General features: G+C 44.5%; 1 long non-coding RNA gene across 1 annotated transcript in view; it reads right to left on the reverse strand.

The window, feature by feature from the left end:
- Positions 1–7,433: 7,433 nt before the first annotated feature.
- LOC112560862 overlaps positions 7,434–23,167 on the reverse strand; it is a 99,245-nt gene continuing 83,511 nt past the window's right edge. Inside the window, exon 4 of the long non-coding RNA XR_003098611.1 lies at positions 7,434–7,780. This is a non-coding gene — a long non-coding RNA (uncharacterized LOC112560862). The remainder of the gene's footprint in view (positions 7,781–23,167) is intronic.

Consider the following 23,167-nt stretch of genomic DNA (forward strand, 5'->3'; position numbering starts at 1 on the left):
ACAGTGTAAACGTTGTGTCTAGTTGAATAAACAAACACACGTGTACAATCTGAGCAAATAACCGCAAGCTATCTGCAAGACAGGTATTTACAAACATCCAATTACACAATCACGCAGATGTCAACCCGTGATGTCCACTTGGATTGTGGATACCGTGACGTCACATAGGCCACAGTCATTGGAATCGAAGGTTAAATGGCCATCACATAGCCGACGTTACATTTTTGTTTTCATTTTTCATGGCAGGAGACGTTTGTAGACTTTTATCTCCCAACGGAAAGAAGTTATTTGTTAAGACATTGTTAATTACTTATCATCATTATCATCCCGCCATTATCATACAACAGGTGAATATTGCGGCGAGTACTTTGCTGCACTTGAGATGTGAAAAAAGTGGCACGGGTTAGGTCTTTAACGCTTGTTTCACACGATACCAACTCCATGTCGAACTGTAAACACGGATTCACCTCACGAGAGGCAACAAAACAAAGTAAGGAGATAGAGCGAGAACGAAAGACAGAGTGAAAAAGACAGAGAAAGCGAGATACAGGAAAAGAAAGAGAGAAGAATGAGAAACCAGATGAGCTAGGTGAAACGTGACGGGGGAGAGAAAGAAAGGAGGGGGACGATGAAAACACAAACGCAGTTTTCGTTTAAACCAATTATCTGTGTGAGAGCCCGAAACAAAAGGGTAAGAGGGGAGGTGGCTGGCACTGTCTGTAAACCTGATCCCGTGCTGTTAGCTGCAGGTCGGAGGGACAGGAAAAACACGAGGCGTCAACTTTCCCTGTGCCTCCTGTTGGAGCAGGAGTGTTCTCGCCAGACATCTGACAAAATACACACAAGTGCAGACACACACCTGGTGAGAGGTCCCGCCTCGCCTTGTGCAGCGATACAAAAGGCGATGAAAGAAGAAGCACCTCTCAAAGACTTGCATGTGCATGCACGTGGGTGTCGGTGCAGTGGGGGACGGTGGTGGAGGAAAGGGTGGCGGGAGGGTCGGTGTTTATCCGCTTGTGCTCGTGTTGTGCCGTATTTCGTTTCTGTCAAGAGGCCAACTTCATTCTTCGCCTGCTGACGAGGACAGAAAAGAAATTATGTTTGGAGGACAGGGTACATGTGCTTCGCACTTGCAGCACATGTTTTGCTTGGGCACAAACACAGGCGGCAGTGTCATCTACCCGATCTCCACCCACATCCAAACTTCCAGACTTGCACCTCCACATCACGTGTTATCCCCTCTTCTCATTTCTCGTGTTGTCAGACTGTCCCACACACAGGACTAACATCTTTTCTCGCTAAAGACAGCATAAGGTACTCCTTGAAAAGAAGCCAGAGAACATAAAGTCCGAGGATTAGTAAACTTTGAAATAATGATAACTGAAAACATCAGATATGACATAAATTTTCTCGTCGAAAACAGTCGAGCAAATGTCTAAAATATTACTCTTGCAGGGTTATCTTTGCTTCCTTTGTAGCAACAAAGGATTCTGCGTATGTGTTGTAGCAAAATATAATTCAGTTACCTTTTATTCTTTGACTGATATGATGCAATTGAAACTATTGTCTGGTTATTCTCTGTGCTCGTTTTACAGACATCGATACTAATTAGTTCTTACTCAAGTTTCTCTCATCGCAAGATCCGGAACTAAACAGCTCTCTCAGTGGCAGACACTACTGTATGTGCAGGTAAAGTTGTTCTGTCTTTTTTTCAAATTTAATTTAAACTTGCATGCAAGAAACGAGCGAAGTTGCTGGCACAGGCAGCTAGCCCCGCCCCACCCAGTGTCTGCGGTCAGGAGGAAGTGTCTGCAAAGGTGAAATGCCAGAGTCGACTGGCACATGACAAATGGCAGATAGCGACCCCAGCAAGACCTTCTCGGGTATCTTGCCCAAGGTAGGAGGATGATTGCACTGATAAGCAAATATTTTCCACTAGTAATGAAAATAGTCTAGTATTACAGACCAGCCTTGAGGGTTAACTCACGCCATCTGTCTACTTCTAGTGACATAGGGTGTTGACTATTACTACTAAATCACAGACTACAAGACACAGCAGGACGAAAAAAAAAGAGGAAGAGAAAAAGAATGAGGCAGAGAACGAGAGATGAACATGAGGAGAGCAAGAGGTAGAGAAATAGAGAGGACACAGACATGTAGACAGAACTATTGTTGAGATATCTGTTAAGTTTATTTAGCTATCAAAGTGAATGGACTAGGAAGAGCTATGTCCCTTAGCCCCACAGGTGAGGAGATCGGCTCTCCTTGGTTTCATTTCTGCGTTGTTTTGGATGAAAATGTTGGACTTAATGTTTACACGAGCTTCTACTGCGTTAGCTCCCCTTTTCTGTTTTGCAGCGGTATTGCATAGACTGTTATTTTGAAGTGAAAACTGATTGGATATTGTGATTCCACTGTCAATCAAGGTTGCTGTACACATCACCACTAAGAAGAACACATCAAAAACACGATGATAAGGACATAGCCAGTCAGCCAGCTAAGACACAGACAGAGGACACTAGTGAGACAGTAATTAAAAATAACCGTCCTTCGCCCTCCTCTCCCTCCTACCAGAAACATCTTTTAGTGCAATCACTTGTATCGACCGACTGCGTGTGGTGCTGGCTGCCAGTCGCTGGCATCGAACTGCTGGGGTGGGCAGGACCACTCCACACAGGCCCACAGCGGAAGCCTGAACTCTGATCACTCCATGAACTTGACAGAAAGTGAAGTGGGCTTGAGCATGGAGGGAACCTCGGTCTATCCTCGTCGGTAAGTCACAACAACAACCCTCAAACGCCGGCGGAATAAGCAGTGGGTGGTTCAGCGAGCAAAGACACAATCCTAACTAAAGCAAAGCTCTGCACCATCCCAATGCCATCAGAAAAGGAATCGCAACCACGATTTTTAAGTGACATTCAAAGTTATAAATAACTACCCTTCCAAGAAGACAGCTTAAAGTCGGACAAAGACATCAGATGAGCTCGTTTGGTGCATAAGTGATGCCCAGGACAATAAGAAAAGGCGAGAGGAAAATAAAAAAAGATGAAAAAAAAGAAAGATTCGCTCTCCTCTATCTTGTGAGTTTACGATCGACAAGCAAGTCAACAATGGCAGCGCCACAGATATTTGTGGTTATTAACCAACACTTCTGCGTTCATTGGCAACGAAGTGCAACACCTGAGGACAGTGGTCGGCAGGCAGTGGAGGGTTCTCGGAGGAAATAAACAGCCTGACTTTAATTGACAGGAACACGACGCCCAGTCATTGCAAACACGAAGAGAATGGTTCTGGACCAAGGTTATTCCTAATCCACAGCCGCACCAGCAGTTGAAGGAGGAAGGCCAAAAACTGTCTAAAGTTCCAAATGAGCGAAATGCACGCTGCACTGAAAATTAATTTCCAGTCTTGGCGGCAGCCATTGTTGAGGCGCGGAGCGACGTCTAGACACCGCACATCATATTGCGCCGCGCGCTAAGAAGGGGAGAGCAGTCAACAGACACGTCAACGGAGCTGATTATGACCTTTCAACCTCGATGTGAAATGGCGTGTGAAACTGGGAGTATACACAGCCACCGCAGATAAAAGCTGGACGAAGACGGTCCCCACTCCACTCATCCACCCCTCTCCCCCCAAAAAACGGGTAGAAGTGGGGGTGTAAAAGGCAACCCATGACGTATGCTGGGCTTTCATGTCAAGACGATGATTGTTTCCTGTTAGCGATGCTAGGGCCAGATTTTCGCCTGAATGCTGTCTGAACTGCTTGAAAGCGTCGCAGTAAAGGGACCCAGGGAGGCTCCATGACGTCTTGGACACTGGGGCTGGGGTCTGGGGTCTGTGCGGTGGGGTGGGGATTGGAGGATGGGGTCGGAGGGGAGAGCAGGGAAAGGAGCAGAGCAGGCGGCGACGGTTGCTGGGAATTGAGATGGTGGGAGGTGGGTTGGAGGTTGAGGGGGTGGGGTTCGCACGGGGACAGCGAAAGATGGAATTGGTGTACTTTAGATTCGATGAACTCTCACTTAAAAAGACATCGATCACATCGTCTTGCGGAATTATTGTATCCAAGCAGATTAAAAATCAACACTTCGATGGAAGAAAAGAACATCAAGGAAGCAGGGCGAGGACCAGGACCCAGAATGGAAAGCTAAATATAGCCCGGCACAGCTGTAGCCAGACCGAACTACTCGTGTCCTTGAGAGAGAGAACGACAGGGAGGGACTGGAGGACATGGCAAGAACAGCAATTTCTGCTGCAGCCAGGATGAACTGTCAAAATGAATCAAAAACAAACAACCAAACAAAATAATAGGCAGCCGGCATTATAAGTCACCAACAGCTTTGTTTATGATCCAACAAAGATTATCACGATAGAAACGAAAATATCTCAACAGAAAAATACCAAAATAAACAACATACTGGATGTCGGCATTCATTCATATTGTTATTTTCATTACAGACTTGTAATGACTAGCATCAAAAGTTCTTGAGCATAGTAAAATATTTATTACAGTTTATATGCCATTCCTAATTCTAAACTACAGAAGCCCTGATGAATCTGATAACAAAAATGAGGAAGAATGTTTCAAATCATGAACTTTTTAGCAATGTCGTATCTTCTTACTTTGTCTCAAAGTCGACCTCGTGACAAAGGTAGTTTTTGGACTACTCTCCCTGTAGACATACCATACATACTTTCTAAACTGCCGCCACGTTTGCAGTGAAATGGGATTCACAGTGAACCATTCACCTTTTTTGCAGCCAGGAAGCAGCAGCAGTTAAAGAAGAAAGCAGGTAAGTTAAAGAGAGGTTAAAGTAAGTATCAAGCAATCAGCGAGAGTGTTCAACAAGTAGATATCGGACCATCTAAAACACTTGTGTTGCAGAATCTGTTAAGACGAGGCAAGCGCCGCTACAAACCGTTTTCACTCTGTTTCGTCTGCTGCCAGCAAGGATGCTGTGGAGTTATCTGATCCTTGTGCGCAGTTACAGCTGACAGTAACGACAAAGCAATGGCCGAGCTTCCCAGTCTGTTACGATCTCAAGAGGAGAAAATTGGCTCAATCTCTCTCTCTCCCTGTGCAATCTCCACGCACCAGACCCCCGTGCTGCCATCACGGTCGCTGTTGCAAACATCGTCTCAAGTACAGTTTGTCTTTTTCGATGCCATCTCGTGATTCACCGCAGTAAATTTTTTCTTCCCGACAAAGCTCGTGAGATCTCGCGAACACGAGACTGCTCCTCCCTTTCCAACGGAGGAGCAGAACGGTGAACACACGTGAGCTGCGAACTGTAATTAGACGGCTAGGATTGTCTGGGTCATTTTCACCTGTGTTCAATGTATTGTTTCCTCGTTAGCTAAGGTCAGCTAATCATCAGCTTCAGCAACTTCCTGTGAAAGGCGATGCAAAGAAACGTGATGTTGAACGGAGGTTTATCACCTGTGCTCATTGTTCCAGCAAATCTTCTATATTTCAAGTGTAAATACGTTTGTTTTCTACATAAGGTTTTGTTTATCTCTTGTTTTTTTTTTTACTTTGTTGGTGCAAGAAGTGTACATCTAAGATTACTGCATACGTGAGTGATCAGGTAAGGGTTAACACAATGCTTGACTGGACACAAGTTTGCCCAAGTTTGGCACAGTTCTCATATGATGCTTGTCACAAAAATTGCTAAACGTGCTCAAGCGTTGGACTATATTTATCTGTTAGGGTTAGGGTTGTTATTTGGAGGCAGAATGAACAGACACGAAACGGGGAGTAAGCTATTTTTTATAATCGAAGTCTCAGCAGGCTGATTGAGCAATAAAACAACATCAAATAGTAATGTGATATGTTACTCAACTCCAACCGACTGGTTTTGCCACCATGTCGCCATATGTTTGAGGCATGGTGAAAATATTGTACCACGAGCCCACTGGATGCTAACAGCTCTTATAATCGACAGCTGATCACAACTGTCTGTTCATAGCCAACAGACTGCCCGGATGTGACTGGACATTGTAGTGAGGCCGGCGACATAACACCACTCGCCATATGGTCTGTGAATCATATCACAAAAAGTCATCGACTTTATTTAAGTGCTATCGTGATGTCGACTACACCACACAAAATAACCTCTCTCTCTCGATTTGTAATCGATAAAGTCTCTCTTAACAGATGACTTTTTCCCCTTGCGCGTAAACATCCTTTCTCTCGTGCAAAAGGTAGACAGTTTTTTAAAGAGATTGAGAGACACCATGGCAGGATATAGAAATCGATAGTTTTGTCTGGACTGGAGGACTGTGGCAAGTCTATAAATCACACTGCCATATCTTCATACCATTTATAGTGCTAGCCTATTATTATTATTGTTAATCACACAAGTGAAGGCTGTGTTAGACATTCCCAACTTTAGACAAAAGTTTTACTCAAGGGAAACAATTCAAAATCGACTCCAAACCTTACTTTAAAAACCTAATCGTGCTTTGTTCTTGTTAGCGATATTATTTCCATAATGGCAAGGAAACAGTGGTTTTCACACAAAGTTCATTGATTACTCATTTTCCAGCTGCAATCTAAATGATGAAAATGTAGGTTGAGAGGAAAACATTTTATTGTCTAGATGCTGAAGGTCTGGGGTCGGAAGGTCAGTAAGTCTTGTGGACAAACAATCTGCATAGAGAGGTGGCGGTCACTATCAGACTTCCTTGCCTGACATGTTTCGTAATCTGCTTTCTTTGTGTGTCAGCCGTGATACATGGATTGCAAATATCGATGTCCTCAGTCATGCACAGCTTTATCGCCACGAACCAAGGACAGAGGCCATTGATACAAATAGTTGATGTCAAATAACTGGAGTGGAAAAAGTATTTAAGGAAAATGTCAAGTTGATTCAGTGATAAATACTCATGCTAAATCTTTCGCCTTCAAAATTAAGATGTTTTCATTTTCCATTAGGTTTTATTCTAATTAAGGTGAAAGACTGCCTCGTGTGAGTCCTCAATACTGTACGAGAGAGAGAGTGGTTACCGGCCATATCCTCAATTCTCTGCTTAAACTACTCCTGGCTGGAAAATTCCAGAAAGCATCCACCCAACGTTCTCGTGAAAGGATGAAGGAAACTTGTCTTGCCAGAAAGTTTGTTTCTGAACTTTGCACAGAATGACTCGAACACTGATAATATTTTTTGCAATCCAGGGACCAGTTCGATAGAGGACAATACAGATTCCCTTGTGCGGTGACTGATAGTAATGGTAAGTTAAAGCAAAGGCATCAAAGAAAGACAGTTTCAAATAATTAGAAGTATTAACAAACAATTAGACATGACATGTAGCCAAACCTACCTAATGGAACACCTGCGACAAGCGCACTCGCACATACGAGCAGATATTACCCGATGCATTTTGTTCGCACACACACACGCGCCACGCACACACACACACACGTGCGCAGTTCAAATGCAAAAGAGCACAAGAAGAAGAAATGCACAAACAAATAAAAATCAGACAATGGGGTATAGGGTTTAGCACAAGCCTGCACAATGGTTGTCTCACAACTAACCCTGATCGCTTTTCTAGCTCTGAACACTGTTACATCCCCGGTTTGTGGAGTCTGTTGATTTCGCAATGGCCACAGACATAGAAAAGAAGACATACATCACTGGAAACGAGCTTTACTGTTCTAAAAAACGAAAAGGTCATGCAAAGTAGCCGTGCTACAATCGTTGTCCTTTGGATGGGGAGAAATACAACAACAGCAGGAAGCAACTGACCTTTTACGAAGTCTTCTTCAGCATGCCTTGCCCTGTAATGAAAAACAACAGAAAATCGGTTAGAATGCAAGAAAGAAATAATTAACAATTAACAATTCTGCGATAAACAGTCCTGTGACATTCGGCCATGTCAGTAGCTAGGCTATCAAGTGGCCAATGGCCGTCTACCATACAAAATACAAACACAGAGTACAGTCATCACATATTTTGTCTACATTTATTTAATTTTTTTTACTATAAATGGACTGTACAGTTCGATTAGAGAATAACAAGAAGCGCTGCAGAAAAATGTAGGCAACGACTGACTTAAGAATCACAAACAGAAAGAAGCTGTGAACAAAATAAACTTCACTAAAGCAAAGACCAAAGGTAAGTGAGTATTGCGCGCTTCTCGCCAAAAGGCAGGAAGATTTGAATGGAAGAGAATGTGAGCAAGAGTGAGCGAGGACAAGCAGAAGGTCGTTACGGAGAATGGGACGATTTCCGGTTATCTTGTCGAGAAATCGCGAGATCTTGAGAGATTTTGAGGCGCAAGGCGGCCGCGATAAGGTCCGCGCCACGAGATGAACTGGCATTGTGTGCTGGGGCTGACTGCCGTGGGCGACTGAAGGAAAAATGGATAAAATAGACAAATATCCTGAAACGCTGCTTTCAGACGGGAAAATTTGTAGAATTTGAGCATTCATCATCGAAATATTGGCAGGAAAATTTGTCAAATGCCTGGGTCGATTGGACGGGACGCGACAATTTCGAACAGTCTGTGGGACTGCGCCGGAGCGGAGGAAGGAGGCAGCACAATATACAAAGCTAAGGGGGGAAGGGAGAGGACCACGGCTCTGGTCCCATGTGTTGTTCTCCCACAAATTTCTGCATCGGGGATTTGGGGAGGAGGTTAGCAGTGAGAGGGATTACAGGGAGGCTGGACACATTTTCTATGGAAAGAACAGGCCGTGAGCAACAAGGAGACATTGGAAGCATCGACAGAGAGCAAAACATCTTTTCGGCGGTTCTGATATGATTTTGTATAACATACAAACAACAAAAATGTTCACTTCAACACAACCGTGCAAAATCACAAAGATAAGCAGCCGTAAGGACGGGTAGGTTCAATAAGTACAAGCAATAAAGCTTCTATTCTTGGTGCATTTTGTAAATGATGCGAAATGGTTGTTTGTAATGACTTATCACTGGAGTCATTGCGAGTGGAGTTGCACAAGGAACTGGCCAAATGCCATGGGTTAGGACAGATTTCGGAAAAGGGCAGCAGAAAAATGAGAGTCAGTGACATTAAGGTGTTCAGTCTTTGCAAGCTATTCTTCATGCGAGATGGACAAACAGCAAACAGTATTTAGCTTCTAGCAAGATGAAATTCTTCAGCCAAGATGGTCCAGCAACAAACAACTTAAATCACGTAGATGGATGGAAAAGAAGTCATATATTTCGAAACATGGACAGATTTTAGAAGAAGTGAATTAATAGTATGACAAGGGCAGAGAAATCGAAAGAGGAGAATCGAGTTTTGTCTCTCTGCAGAAAGGTCTTCGTCACACAAGTACAAAAGATCTTCATCGAAGTGAAAAAATGAGATGAAGTATGGTGTCCAGACACTTAGACAGTTTCTACCAGAGGAACCATAAAGAACACAATCTTGGTCTTGTTTGGCTCCAACAAACTCCCAGTGAAACCAAACAAACAATAAACAATACACGTGATACATAAGTAATTCAATCGGTCTTAAGGGTCTTTTACATAAATGACAAAAATGCATCGCCACATTCTAGTGCTAATACACTCCAGCTCTGGCAAAGTGTTATTGTGGGAAACACACAGCGGCATTACTTTCATTCAAGAAATGAAGAGTACTGCTGGAAAGGAAGACTTAGGAACTTACACGTTCACTTGAGAGTAAAAATAAAAGATCCCCATCCCCTCCCCCCCCTCAAAATAAATGTGATAAGGCCAGTCAAGTCTGTAGAAGCTTGCACTCCGGATTATTAAACTTTGTTTGTCAATAATCACAAATGTAAGAGTTTACAGAAAGACAAGTGGATGAGGTCAGTTAGTCACAGTCGCCATGTTTTTGTGACTAGAGTGTGAAAATAACCCCCAGAAGAAATATAAGTAGGATTAGCTAGACACAAAGACAAAATGCTGTAGCTATTTACAGACACAGAATGTTACACCGAGGAGCGCTCCTCGAACGGTCTCTTAACCACAGAGAGCTAAAAAATGAAATCCATCATAAAACTTTTTTAAAAGTGCAAGAAAAAACGGAAAGAAAATGAGCACAGCCATTATGGCGCACATTCTGACCATAAATCATCAAAGGCAATCATTATGGCTTTAAGCCAGGAATGAAAAATGTGTTGGCGGCGACTAAAGGTAAATCATACCACACATGAAGCCAAGTCCAACTAGTGAGGTCGTATTTAGGTTTGTTACTCAGCCTGCTGGTCCTCGTGGCACAAGTAACTCACCTTAATACTCCCGTGTACTCACTGATGCTCCAGCAGTAGGTCACTTACATTTTCCGCATCTGTCTTGGGGAGTAGGGGGGAAAGTGGGGTGAGGGTTCTGGGTTAATTCCTCCGATAAGTGGTGTGGCTATTTTTGATGTACCAATGAGTGAAAGCACGAGGACGAGAGAGAAGAGATTGAGAGAATGTGTGTGAGTGCAAACCTTACCGCCAGACAAAGCAACTGGTAAGAACAGGAATGAGTTCTAACTATTGCGTGACATTTAATCTTCATCTACCCCCTTCACCAGCCTCCACCAACCGCACCCCTTACGCAGTATCCATGACAGCACGCTAAACAAATGTTGAGATTTTCCCCCCTCTCCCTTCCGTTGCCTGTCCCCCTCCCCTGCACTTGGCCGCTACCCCCCATCAAACTCCGAAAGGAAGAGAGTAGAGTGGCGAGAGTGGAAATCGATTAGCGTCTGGCCAGCGGAGGTATATTCCTTGCCGGCTTAAATAAAATATTACTCCGCCGGCCCGTCTGCCAGTGAAGTGCTGAAGGAACCTGTGAAGGGACTATATGAGCACACGGAATCTCAAAAGACTGGTGTTCGTGAGCGCTGGTCCTAAACACCGCCGTCCTCGTCCTGGAGGGCAACACGACTCCTGGACTGGGCAGCTTCGGCCATTGCGAGCGGCGGAGGGACTGACTGCTACTGCTTGCTTGGAGGAGGAAGGAGGCCAGCGCCCTCTGTCTTCAGTTTCAGTTTACCTTGTGATGTATCTTCTTGCCTTTTTATTTTTGGGGCGGCCTCATGCACACAAGTTCCACTTGTAAAGCGTCAGACCGGTTCAGACGGTCGTAAAAAACCAGATTATTTATTTGTTTGTTTTGGAGGAAAAGTTTGAAAAAAAATTTGTTACCGCGTTATCTATCCATGCGAACTGTTTGTTTCCCCTTCTCCCCCTTTTAAACATACAAATCTGAAATTCTGAGCAGAAAATATCTTTTCTCTCTGTCTCTACCCATACTAACCTTATCTTCTCTCCATCTCTGTGTTCTTTTTTTCTTCTTCATCTTTCATGCATTTTTATTTTTTCTACTACTACTACACACACATCCTCTCTCCCTTCCTCCTGCAAAACATGGAAGATGCTGTGCCGGATGTTTCCCTACGTGCTGCACACAGCGACTAGCACACGGCTCTCATTTCCTGGCAGTCTGTTGGCCAGCCATGTTAGCGACTAGCGGGGTTATGACAAGCGCTGATAACCCTGGAGGCGGAGTTATCACAGTGGGCGGCCGTTGTGCACACCCGGGGTGTCGTGCTCACCGCCACTGTACAAGCTGCCAGCAGCTCAGCGCTTTGTACTCTCATTGTTGGTACTGTAAGCAAAGCCCAAGGAGGAAGTCGGGAGGGGAAACACGGATAGGATAACTCACGGGGTGGGGCGGGGGGCAAAAGGAATAATAACCAAAAGCGGGAGAAAATAGAAGACAGAAACTCAAACGGATTTGACATGAAAACTTATGTTTATGAACTTCTTTCCCCTGAAAAATTTTCGTTGCATCATGCATATCGCATTAAAAATTAACCAGATAGGACAGTGCTAGAAAAATGCTTCTTCAGAATAATTCCTTCACTGACTGGACTTGCCTTTAAGTTCAGAGTAAATTATCTATAGATACAGACTACATCGGCAGCGGTATAAACAAGGTGTCACAGAAAGCAGAGTAGTAAACTACAAGCAAACTTTGGTTAAAATGCCGACTTATTGAGAAAATTAATTTCACAATGGTTTGTGAAGAAATGAGGATCACCCGACAGCAAAGAAAACCTCAGTTTCAAGCCTACTGACCGACAAAGTAGAGATGTATATGATGTAGGTACCGAGAAACGGTTGTCTGCTCTATGGTGGGAAAAAAGTGTGTGTGGTGGTGGTGGTGGTGGTGGGGAGGGGGAACCCGCACACAAAGTCGGAACATAAATAGCCAGGTCTCCGAGGACGACGTGTTTGTTTTTCTCCCTCGGTCAATCCAGCTCGAATGTCTATCTTTGCGATCTTATTTCCCCTTTCTCACACTGTTGTTCCACTTTATCTCCCCTTGCTCCCTTTCCGCATTAATTTCTCTTACCTCTTCGTTTTATTGGAGTGTTTGGTTTCTTTTTCGCCTCCGTTGTTACCTTGAGAAACAACCTCGGAGGTGTCGTCTTATTTTCTCTCACCATCTTTCTCAATCTCACTCTCTCTGACTGGCTGGTTGTACGGCTGGGTGACTGCACGTGTGCTTTTATTTTCACTTTTCTTTCCTCGGGTGTTTTTTTTCTGTTTTCAGCTGTGGTGGTCTGATTCAAATCTAAGGCACGCGGTTGACGAGAACACGAAGCGACAGAACCGTAAGCTTTCAATACACCCCACTACGGACCGGCTCCCTCGGCAGTGAAAATAGCATATGAATATTTGATACATCGTACAGGAGATTCAAGCTGACCGCTCGCCCAGATGACACTGCCATCTAGCGGCAAGATGGGGCACACAAAAAAGAGTTTCACACTGTCGGAAACAGAGCCTTCCAGAGGAGGACACAGAACTCTTGTCATAACCAGGACTTGTATAATTCATGACAAGGCAAGTAGGGCGTGAAGCTCCGCAATGGGGGCCGTCACAGCGGGCTCCAGCACGCATGCGCGAACATTTTCATTTTGCGATCTTTCAGTTTTTGGAAATTACCCTCGGGAAGCCACTGATCTTCTATCGCTGATTTTTTGCTTTGTATTTACCATCTCTTTCTCCATCACTTACTTCTCTGGAACACGTGCACGCAAACACAACACAAACACACACACATATTACAGGTGAGCTTTGAAACGCTTGCTCGTGAATCAGCTTGAGAGTTCGCTTCAAAGGTTGAATTCCTTAGTGAAAGGTTTCTAACGTTCACAGCCTTGTATGCATGTTTTTGTAATAGTCTACGGGTTAAAGTGCATATTTCCCATTAAACTGTTTACATACACAACATTACGGAAAACGCTGCTGTACTAAGTCGTTGGACTGAATATTGCCAAGACTTGTACAACTACAAGATCGTACCAGCATTCTCCAGCCACCAGACTGGACAAGAGGGCTGAAGACCTCCAGTCCTCACTGAAGAGAAGCTATGCAACAGTCTGAAGGAAGAAAGTCACTGACAACGTACCTGCTGAGCTGCTGAAGCATGGAGGAGACGCAAAACCTTCACACACTGTGTCAAAAGATATGTGTGTGTGCAAAGTGTGCTGTGCTGGCAGTGGTAGTCTTTAACTGCGTGTGTGGTCAACGTCAACTATACCATACTATCGATTCAAAAAAGCTTTTATCGTGTCCACGATGGAACATGAGATCATTCATAGAGGAGGGACTGATCCAGATGGTAGCAGCACTCTACAAACGACCCCCGAAAAAACAGTGGCAGATCCCCTGTGCACAGACCTCATGGCAGGCAGTAACAACGAACTTCAGATTTGACACAGACTTATGCTCAGAAAAATACACCACACAGCCTATGAACGGCCAGAATCCATCAACAGCCTCAAGTATTTGGGTGCACTGACTAGACTGATCCGTATCAGGAGTTGGTATGGCATGTAGGATCAAGCAACTCAATCAGCTTCAGTAACTGTTGCAATCCTTTCTCTACGGCTGCGAGACTTGCAACGGAAAAGAACTCAGCCTTTTTGACTGCTTACGAGCACTACGGGAGCACTGTAGTGTCGGTCACGTCACCCGCCACAACACCCTGTCAAGACGATCCACTACCAACATTAAAATGGACTGCCAGGACCCTGCTCAAGACGGACCGGTGGAAAACCACGCATGTTCTGTTGCTGCTGCCGGACAACCAACGTTACAGACTCCTCACTCCTCCACATACACAGCTGACCACCAACCAACCAAGGATTGCCCGTGTCTGTGGCTCGTGAACGCGCCAGTGGCTGCGAGCGATTGATAAGAATAATTGTTGACAGCGACGTCCGATGCCAGCTAATTCCTCCCTCCTTATTACACCACCACCTCCACACCCTCCATGTGGACTAGCATGGCAGCCTCGCTGGGTGCTGCAAGGTTTAACGGCATACTTCCAGGCATGCGCAGTGAGGGTGGAGACGGCAGAAGGTAGGGGAGAGAAGACGTACAACCATTTCCTGTCCTGTAGCAAGTGTGTGCAGTGCTACATCTCTGTAGCTTCCTGCTACAGTGTTTTAGTCCACAAAGCAGTTCCTGGTCGCTTGACAGACAACCCTAAACAGGACAGAAGCAGTGACAAGAAAATGGCGCCACTACATGCGTCTGTCTGTTCATTCTGTTTGCATATACGTCCGCCTGCTCGTTCATCTGTCTGTCTATCCGTTTGTCTCCTCTTCCTGTCGTAAACACACGTCCCTGTCCGCGAAACCACGTTTTGCTGGCGACAAAGGAGAGGCTATTCATTCCACCCACCCATCCACAACCTGTAGCAAGGCTGGAAAACGAGCAGAAATCGGAGACGAGAGGACACCAGGCACCTAAACCATCCCAACTACGGCCTTGACTGAAAGCAAGAGGTTTTCATTCTCAGGAATTACTAGCCCAAACTCCCAGCTCCCTCAACATTATCTGACATAAATTGGAGTTCGACTACCTCTGGTCGCTTGCTCCGCAATGCCTTATCGGTTGCAAATTGCTGGACAGGCAGACCGCTTTATAGCGTGCAGTTAGTCCTCCCTCCAGCGGCCGATATCCCCAGAGGCGTGAAAATAGGCCTGAGTGAGATTAATGCACAGATGCTTAGAGCCACACGTGTCTTTGACATCAGCTTCCAGTGAATGAATGCACACTGCAAATAGGTCCCAGGAGACTGTGTTCTTTCACTGCTATTAAACCACTACTAACGTGGTTTCGGACGCTCAGAAAAACAACCAAACAAAAAACAAACAAAAACAAACAAACAAAAAACAAAAACAACAACGAACACATATACACACAGACTGAAAAGCTGCTGAGGGATCGACAAATATGCTTCAAAATATAGCTGGCCTGTAATTACAATTTTGATAGAAATGAAAAGGAAGTCGATGAAAGTATTTAAAATTTGGCCCACCCCACGCAGACCAAGGCAAACACTATTTGATCAGAAGTGGACTTTAATGAAAAGTTCTGGTGAAATAATGAAAGGTGAGAGTGGACAATGCAGCCCAAAGCAGCAGTCACCTGAGATTATTTCTTTGTTCTGCATTAAGCTCCTAATTCTAATGTTATCTACAAAATCGACACACATGACTTCTGTAAGTATAGACGTTGTTTCTCATTTGTCTTGAGGAGGGCTGGCCGGGGTCACCTCTAATGAGAAGACTGGCCTGAGGTCAGGGTTCAGATTAGAGTTTGGCTTAGGGTCAGAGATAGGAAGTATTCTGCAGCCATAACTGTAGACCGTGACATGAGGGGGACCTATAGACTGGCAGTTGTCCCAATCGGTCAGTGCTTGGTTCCAGTTCCAAAACTTCGCAACGGTTCCTGCCCGTAACTAATCCTGAGTAATACTAAGCTCAAGTGATGCTACGTCTGCTTCATGCTTACAGCTACCAGTGATTAGCTCAACTTCAGAACAGATGTTCGAAGGTTAAAGATCTGCCTGGGTTCTAGACTACGTCCCCTCCTACCCAGCATATGGGTATCTGAGTTATCAGGGTAGCTAAAAAGCACACAGTTTAGTCCTTATCTACAGTAAGCCACTTACAATTCACGACCTCCTCCCCCGCCCCAAAGTTCACCCGACTATGGATCAGGAAAGCGAAGTCACAAACATTTGAGGTCACTCGCAAAAGTCAATAACATCGTCTTTCTCCACAGCAATAAATATAAAGACTTTTCGGGTGTGTCAGCATCTGGAGAAAACTAAGGGTCAACTCTTTCCCCATGACTATGTGCCAGGGCCAGACAATCAGCTGAGCTTTGTCTAAGCGCTGTGGACAGTCTATGCGTAAGCAGGCTTTTTCTTCCCTTTTGTGCTCGCGATTTTCGTATTCTCACAACTTTTCAAATATTTTATCCGTTTCTCCGCCATTTTTTTTCATTTGCCCGTCTCCGCGGTTCTCAGAAGTAGACAAAAGCTGAACGCCCGGACTGACGTCAGCACTGGACCGTTCCCAAGCTACACGCTCATTGGCCGCGAACTGTCGTGTAACACACTCTCCTCGTGCTCGCAGTCCGCAGTCGCACAGCGCCACCCAACGTCAGAGTCTTTCAAGCTCGTTAATTCCTGGACGACATTCCAGCCAAATCCACTTTCAGGGTTCTGCATCCTCCAGCTTTTTCCCAAAGGATGCCTACAATTGCAGGAAATGCGATTCCAAATCAAGCTGTCCATTTTGCAAAAAAAGAAAAAAAAAAGCTGTTGTAGGTCAGAGCCACCATCTTACTTTTCTTGAATACCTCGGTAATGGCAACTGTGAGAGCGGCTGGAAACAGGTAGAGCTTTTGAATGAGAATATCCTCAGCGATGTACATCTGTGATTTCCGCAACATGCACTTCCTGGTGAGAGTAATTCTACATAACGATGATCATCGCGACTACAAGTATCAAGTGTTCTAAAGGTCAAGGATGGTCGCGGAAAACTAGGACATCTTAAAAAAATTATTTTAGTCTGCTGCTAGTGGACAAAAGCGTTATGGCCACCAAAGTACACAGGTTTCAAATAATATATATATAGCTATGTAATGTGGTGTAACACAATCATGGGTCGATAAGTGAGTGGATAAAAGTGTAAATAAAGACGATATAGTGTACGAAACTTGTACTAGTAGAGATCTTCTCTCGTTTATTAATTCTCTTGTTCAACTCTGTCATGCTTGCTATCAACAGTTTTGAGACGTAAAGAAGTTGACATTCACGACTTCTGTAGCAGAGCACCCTCCTCCAGATAATAATAACAAAAAAAAATATTCCACACAATGCACACCTTCCCCCGCTCCCCCGAGCTATTTTTGTACAAAGACTGCCTGCAGTAGGTTTTGGGGAAATGTCAGGCGAAATGGAATCTCTTATTCCGACCACGATAGAAATGCAGAGGGCATTTAAATTGAGAGGTTGATTGACTTGCTCTGTCCCCGGAGGGGCAGAAGCAGTAAAATGGACGCCAGTGTGGAGGAGGCCCATCGCACACAGGAACACGTGGTAACGGTACCCAAATATGACAGGTGGATTGATGGGTCTTCCCATCGGGCCATCGGGCGGCCACCAACAGTGATTGGACCGCCTAGTGGAAAACAACAACCTACGTACAGCGCTGACGTCACTGTACAGCTAGTTTCGAGTTTAGAACAAACACTTTGAAGCTTTTAGTTCAAAGCAACCATTTACCTTCTTCGTGCTCCAAATTAACAGAAAATGGAAGTTGAAAAGTTCGAGTATTTACTGCGGCAGATGTACAATGGACGTACACAAACCTGAAGGGAACTTAACGACACTGAGAGTTTAAAAAAGTAATCAGTTTTCCAAGAGAAGAAAATTAGCGACTTTGTAGGAAAGTTAAGTCAAAGCAGGAAAAATGCCTTTGAGGCTAGAGGATGGAGGCTAGAGTAGGTACTTAATTGATGAAGCTGTTACAAGCAACTGAAGAGACTTGTTAGCGCAGCTTTCAGTCAGAGTTCAGCCGCTTGTTAGTGCTGTGACATGTGACACATGTTAGCAGTCTGTTAGTGCAATTCTTCCTGCGATATTTTACTGTGTTTCATTGATGAGAAAAGGCGATAGATCACAAGACATTCGTCAACAGGAGAGAAAGAAAAGATTGTGTTGGAGGGGGGTATGGAGTATGAAATTACAAAAGGAAAAATTTTATTCTTTGATGTAGTGAATGTGGTTCTTCTTGATGTAAGGAATGTAGTTCATCTGTGATGCTGTGGTGTAGAAATGGGGTTAGTCTGTGATGTAGGAATGTGGTTAGTCTGTAGGACAAATAACTTAACCACGATGAAATATGACAAACAATTGCAACTGTTCAATTAGAATCTTTTACTCAGCCAAGCGAACATGCTTACAGACATCTATTTTTTAAGAATGTCGGCCGAAACATAAACACTGATTAACCCCATGTAATCCACTCATTCAGTTTTTCTATAGGCAAACCGTCATGCCGAAATGGACAGAAAGCAAGGAAACACTTGCAGACACGACAAGAAAGAATGAATGACACACAGACTGCAGTGGGAAAAAAGCGAAAGTGGAACAGAAAAGAGAAAACAAAGAAAGCGAATAACCATGATTTTTCTGTGGTAAAAAGAGTGTTATTATCATTTTCTGACACATAGGCAGCAGGTGAGGATAGACCAGTCAGGGCAGTGAAAAGTTTGAATAGTCGACCACTAATCTGTCAAAGTCCACTCTCCAACACAACCGCAAGGAACAACAGAAGGCCTGCAAGTACTACAAGGGGCAGTAAATCATTCAGGCGAGGTAACTCTCGCAGGTTAAAGGCTACGCTACCCCGAGTCAAACAAACCATTAAGCCCATTGTGGCTAGTTTGTCACACAAATGCCCTCAATCCATTCTCTGTGACATTAAAGAAAAATAAATTCAGGTGGATTTGCTCAAACTTCATCTTCCTACGTCCTTAAAGATTGCAGGTTAGCCGAGATTCGTGCACATGCTTTTTTATGTCATCATCAGAAAACCACAGGTGAGAACTGCGTCCTTCAAATGTTCATAAATCTCCAATGGACAAGTCCATTTTTTTAGCATTTCTTTTTAGCAAAAAGAAAAAAAAAAACTTATATTTTGAGCATTGCTGCCTTGCAATAAAGTAAACAAAGATATTTTTAAAAAAAAAAGATGTTGGCATGTCAACTCTGAGGCCAGAGACACGCGATGCTCTACACCAGCTAAAGGGGAGCTACTGTGAAAACATTCAGCGGAGAGTTCCCGAGCCCCGAGGACCGGTACATGAGGAGCGAGGGCCCACAGAACATATCGTGAAGACACGTCGGCAAATGACGGCCTTTCATACTGCCTCGTAACGGCTTTTGATGTCATGTGACGTAATCCTCGCTTCTCGCTTTCATCTTTGATGTTGCATCTTCCGTCCTTTTTGTTCTGTCAACTTTTTTCTCGTTCGCAAAAGGCTTTTATCCAAGAAATACTGTGGCAGCAGTCGGGAATTGGGTTAAAAAAGATTGAAGAGCTCTACAAATGTCATTCACAAAAAGCAAACGAGATGAAACACCTTTTGACAAACATATCTACACATCCCACGCTCCGCTTCCTGGGAGAAACGGGTGACCCGCCGAACCCTCTTCTCATTGCGGGTTATTACCATCTGTTGTCACTGTAACACGAGCAAAACTTTATAACTCATGTCTGAACCTTTCCCGTCCTGACATCAATTCTTTCAACTCCTGTGTCGGTGTAGGAGTGTTCTATTGATCTGCAACCTTGATGCCATTCATTCATCTTTCGCCCAACCAAACTCGGTTTTTAATGAGTGTCCCGCCGCCATAATTTTTCGTTTTTGTGATTTCAAGGAGCAAAAGGAAGTCATTCTATTGGTTAACCAGTCAGACTGCAACACGTCAGCAAACTACGTTTAGCCAATAAGTCACTTGTTCTAGAACTTACACGTCATGTCTTCCGCATCTCACCACCTAATGCAAAGACCTAACAAGGAAATAAAGTCCCGAAAGCGATTTCCGTAAGAAACATCATCATTGTTACTTGTAAGTTTGTTTTCTATGAAATAGAAACTGCAGCTGTGACATTAACCTATGTACTACCTACACATACATGACTTGTATCACTAGACATTCCTTACACTGATCACTGCAATGAACTGCCTTAACTAAATATACATTACATTTACCATGAAATGCGTTACATTCTCTACATGTACCACAAAGGGCGGTATATTTACTAGGACGTTGGTTTATTATGTTTATTTATTATTCACATACATCGTGCAGCAGACTGATATTTTGTCATTTTCGGGTCAAAATATGACAGGAATGCTGTCAAGGCGGGCGTTGTCGTAGGCACGCGAATGTACATTAGCGTTTATAGATAACATTACCTAGAAATATCCAAAACAACCTACAAGACCCAAATATCAGGTACAGGTAGTCGTCAAATTACAACAAATCAGTCGTAACCCGATCTGGTGGCAAGTCGGCCATGTTAAATGACCGTAGCCTTTGTCTGCAGGGTAAAAATCATAATGGTGTCCGTGTCTGAATTTGATCTTCCGTCCACACGTGTAGCAATTTCTCCATTTCATGATGGGCCCGGTTCAGTGCTCTGTAATCACTGTTGATCGTATGGGTGCCGATCGTTTCACAGCTTCATGAATTCTCTCTTTGTCTTTCAAAGTTGTTGACATAGTAAAGTGGGATAACTCATATTACACGCGATCACATTAACTTTCTTTTCCCATTCAATCTGCCATCACCATCACTTTGTGTCGAGGTCAACAGCCTTTCTTTCCTTCTTGGTAGGCTTAGAAATAGACACAGATCATTTTCTCTAAGTAAACATCTTGTGGGTGTTTGGAAGGAAAATCAAAAGATAGATGAACGAAGAGGACGTGTGCTGTACCGGGCTACTGCTCACGTGGTTCAGGAAGTGGGGAGACCATGGACACTATCGTCCACGGAAACACTCATATTCACTTTGCTCCCTTGCCAGCCAGGCCAGACACACCGGTCATAGTTGTGGTCGTAAACCGCATAGGTCGAAGGTTGATGACTACCTGTAGTTCTTTACTCTACCAAGACTACCTTTATATCAAAGATCTTATGCAAAAGGTGTTCGAGGTTTGGGCGATGCAGGTCCCTTGGTTCCACGGGTGACAGTGGATTTTCAAAGTTCGAACATTATTTACTTGATATGAGATCACTTTCTGTTTACACTTTGCTGTCGCTGGTGCCGAAGCACATAGCTGGTGGCGATCTTCATACTGACCTCACATCACCATCACGTGGCGACACTGGAGGTCAATGAGCCAGAAGGTACGGGCGTCAAGTCTAGCCGCATACGACGCCAAAAATAAAAAAAAGGCTTGGCTGATTCCGGTAGAAAGCGCTAGTAAGGGAGTAGTTAAGGGAAAAGTGTATGTTGCTCGTGGATTTATTCACACAATGTCTGAATTACAGGAAGAGAAGGGCTGTAAACCGGTCTTATGACTGATAACATCCACCCAGCCACCCATTCACAAGCACACACAAACACACACAAACACACAAGTGCGCAATGAACCTGAGAAATTGTAGGAGGTACAAGTGTGGAAGTTAACACAGGAATGGAAAGAGGGAAGTGTGTGTAGGGGGAGTTGTTAGCAAAAGACCATCGGTGCTGAGAGGTCACATGCAAGGACGGTAATTCTAATGTTCTTACCACATGCAAAGTGTCTACATGCAACTGGACTTTCATAATAGGGGTTTGTTGCGCTCCTTCCACTCCTCTCTCCTGTGGGACAGTGCCTGGCTTCATCAAGGTGGACTGGTGCTAACCACGGTCTTTGCTAGTCAGTGCGGAGCCAGAGCTCGGGCAGTGTGCTGCACAAACAGGGTCAGCAGCAAGTACAGGAAGCAGCCAGGAGCTGTCCAGGGGCTGAGGAGTCGGGCAGAGGTGTGAAGTATGTCTTCGCGATCGATGCCAGCGTGGAAAGGGGGAGAGAGGGCGGTTGGCGGGGTGTCGAGGAAAAAAAAAAAAAGAAGTGCCTGGTGGTTTAAATCAATTTTCCATCTGGACATCCCGTCCAACACAACCTTGTGGAGAAAAGCGAGTGGCGCAGCTAGCTTTAGTTCTCTAAACACACCATCATTGAACCTTTTTTTCTTCCAACGCTGATTACAAAAATTAGAATTGTCTCCGAGTTTGCGAAGTGGTATATCTTCTCTTTCGTATATCGTGCCTTCACTAGGTCCATCATTAGATACCAGTGTAGTCATCGGAATACATAATTCTTGGGTTAACTCATCACAGTTCAGCAGAATAGGTCGAGTGGGAAAGTCACATGTAATATGTAGTCGAGTAAGGAACTCAAAATTACAATTAATGATAATGCGAGGTCACGTGAGGTCACGTGTGCTTTGAAAGCTACAACCGTCTCTGTGAGCCACCGCTAGGCGTGTTGGATGGCACGATGAAGTAAGGGAAAACTGAGCATCTTCATCTCTTTGTGCCGCAGTTTCCACGCACGTCATCCAGCCCTCGCTTTTAATTTTCAGAGAAATTACTTGAATTCACGTCTCAACAGCCCTCCACTCCCGGCTCCTGCCTTTCCCCCTAACTCGTGTAAAATAAAATACTGGTGGAGGTATATCACGCGTCCCACGCGCCCACTCAACCACCGACACGTGTCTCGCAATATTGTCTTCCACTGCTAGGCATCCATCTTTTGTCTGTCTGCTAGATCCTTCTTGTTTCCAATTTCACTGATGGATGCGTCTCTAATATCAAATCTGTTCAAGAGGAGTTTTGCACACGTCACCAAAGTGGTTCGTGGATGCGTCTGCTTTCCCCCCTCCTCCACCTTTTTCTCTCCCTCTCCCCCGCCATATCGGAAAGAGGGGGAGGGAGAGAAAAGAGTGCGCAGGGAATCGAAGGCATGGGGGGGATAACCTCCAGATCCATCATGTCAGTGCAGTGCCGAGAAGAAATTTTTTAACATCCGTCTTACGAGTGTCACTCTCATCCTCTGTGCCCTCCTGCCTGTGTGACGCATGCGCTGTTGGACTAATTGAGCATGATGCAGACAATGTAAACCCGCGGACTACCTGTGGCTTATTTTTTGAAACAACACGCGACCATACGAATTTTCGCCCCAAATTGTCAGCTGGACCAGGGGTGGATGCCAAGGCAAAAGAAGGATGGTACAATAACAAGGCTGCCTCCTGTCAATGTTGCCAATATCCGCCAGTATGTTAGTAGGTTAAGTTCACTCCCGATGCTA

Source organism: Pomacea canaliculata, linkage group LG3 (assembly GCF_003073045.1).
Source record: "Pomacea canaliculata isolate SZHN2017 linkage group LG3, ASM307304v1, whole genome shotgun sequence".
Lineage (NCBI taxonomy): Eukaryota > Metazoa > Mollusca > Gastropoda > Architaenioglossa > Ampullariidae > Pomacea > Pomacea canaliculata.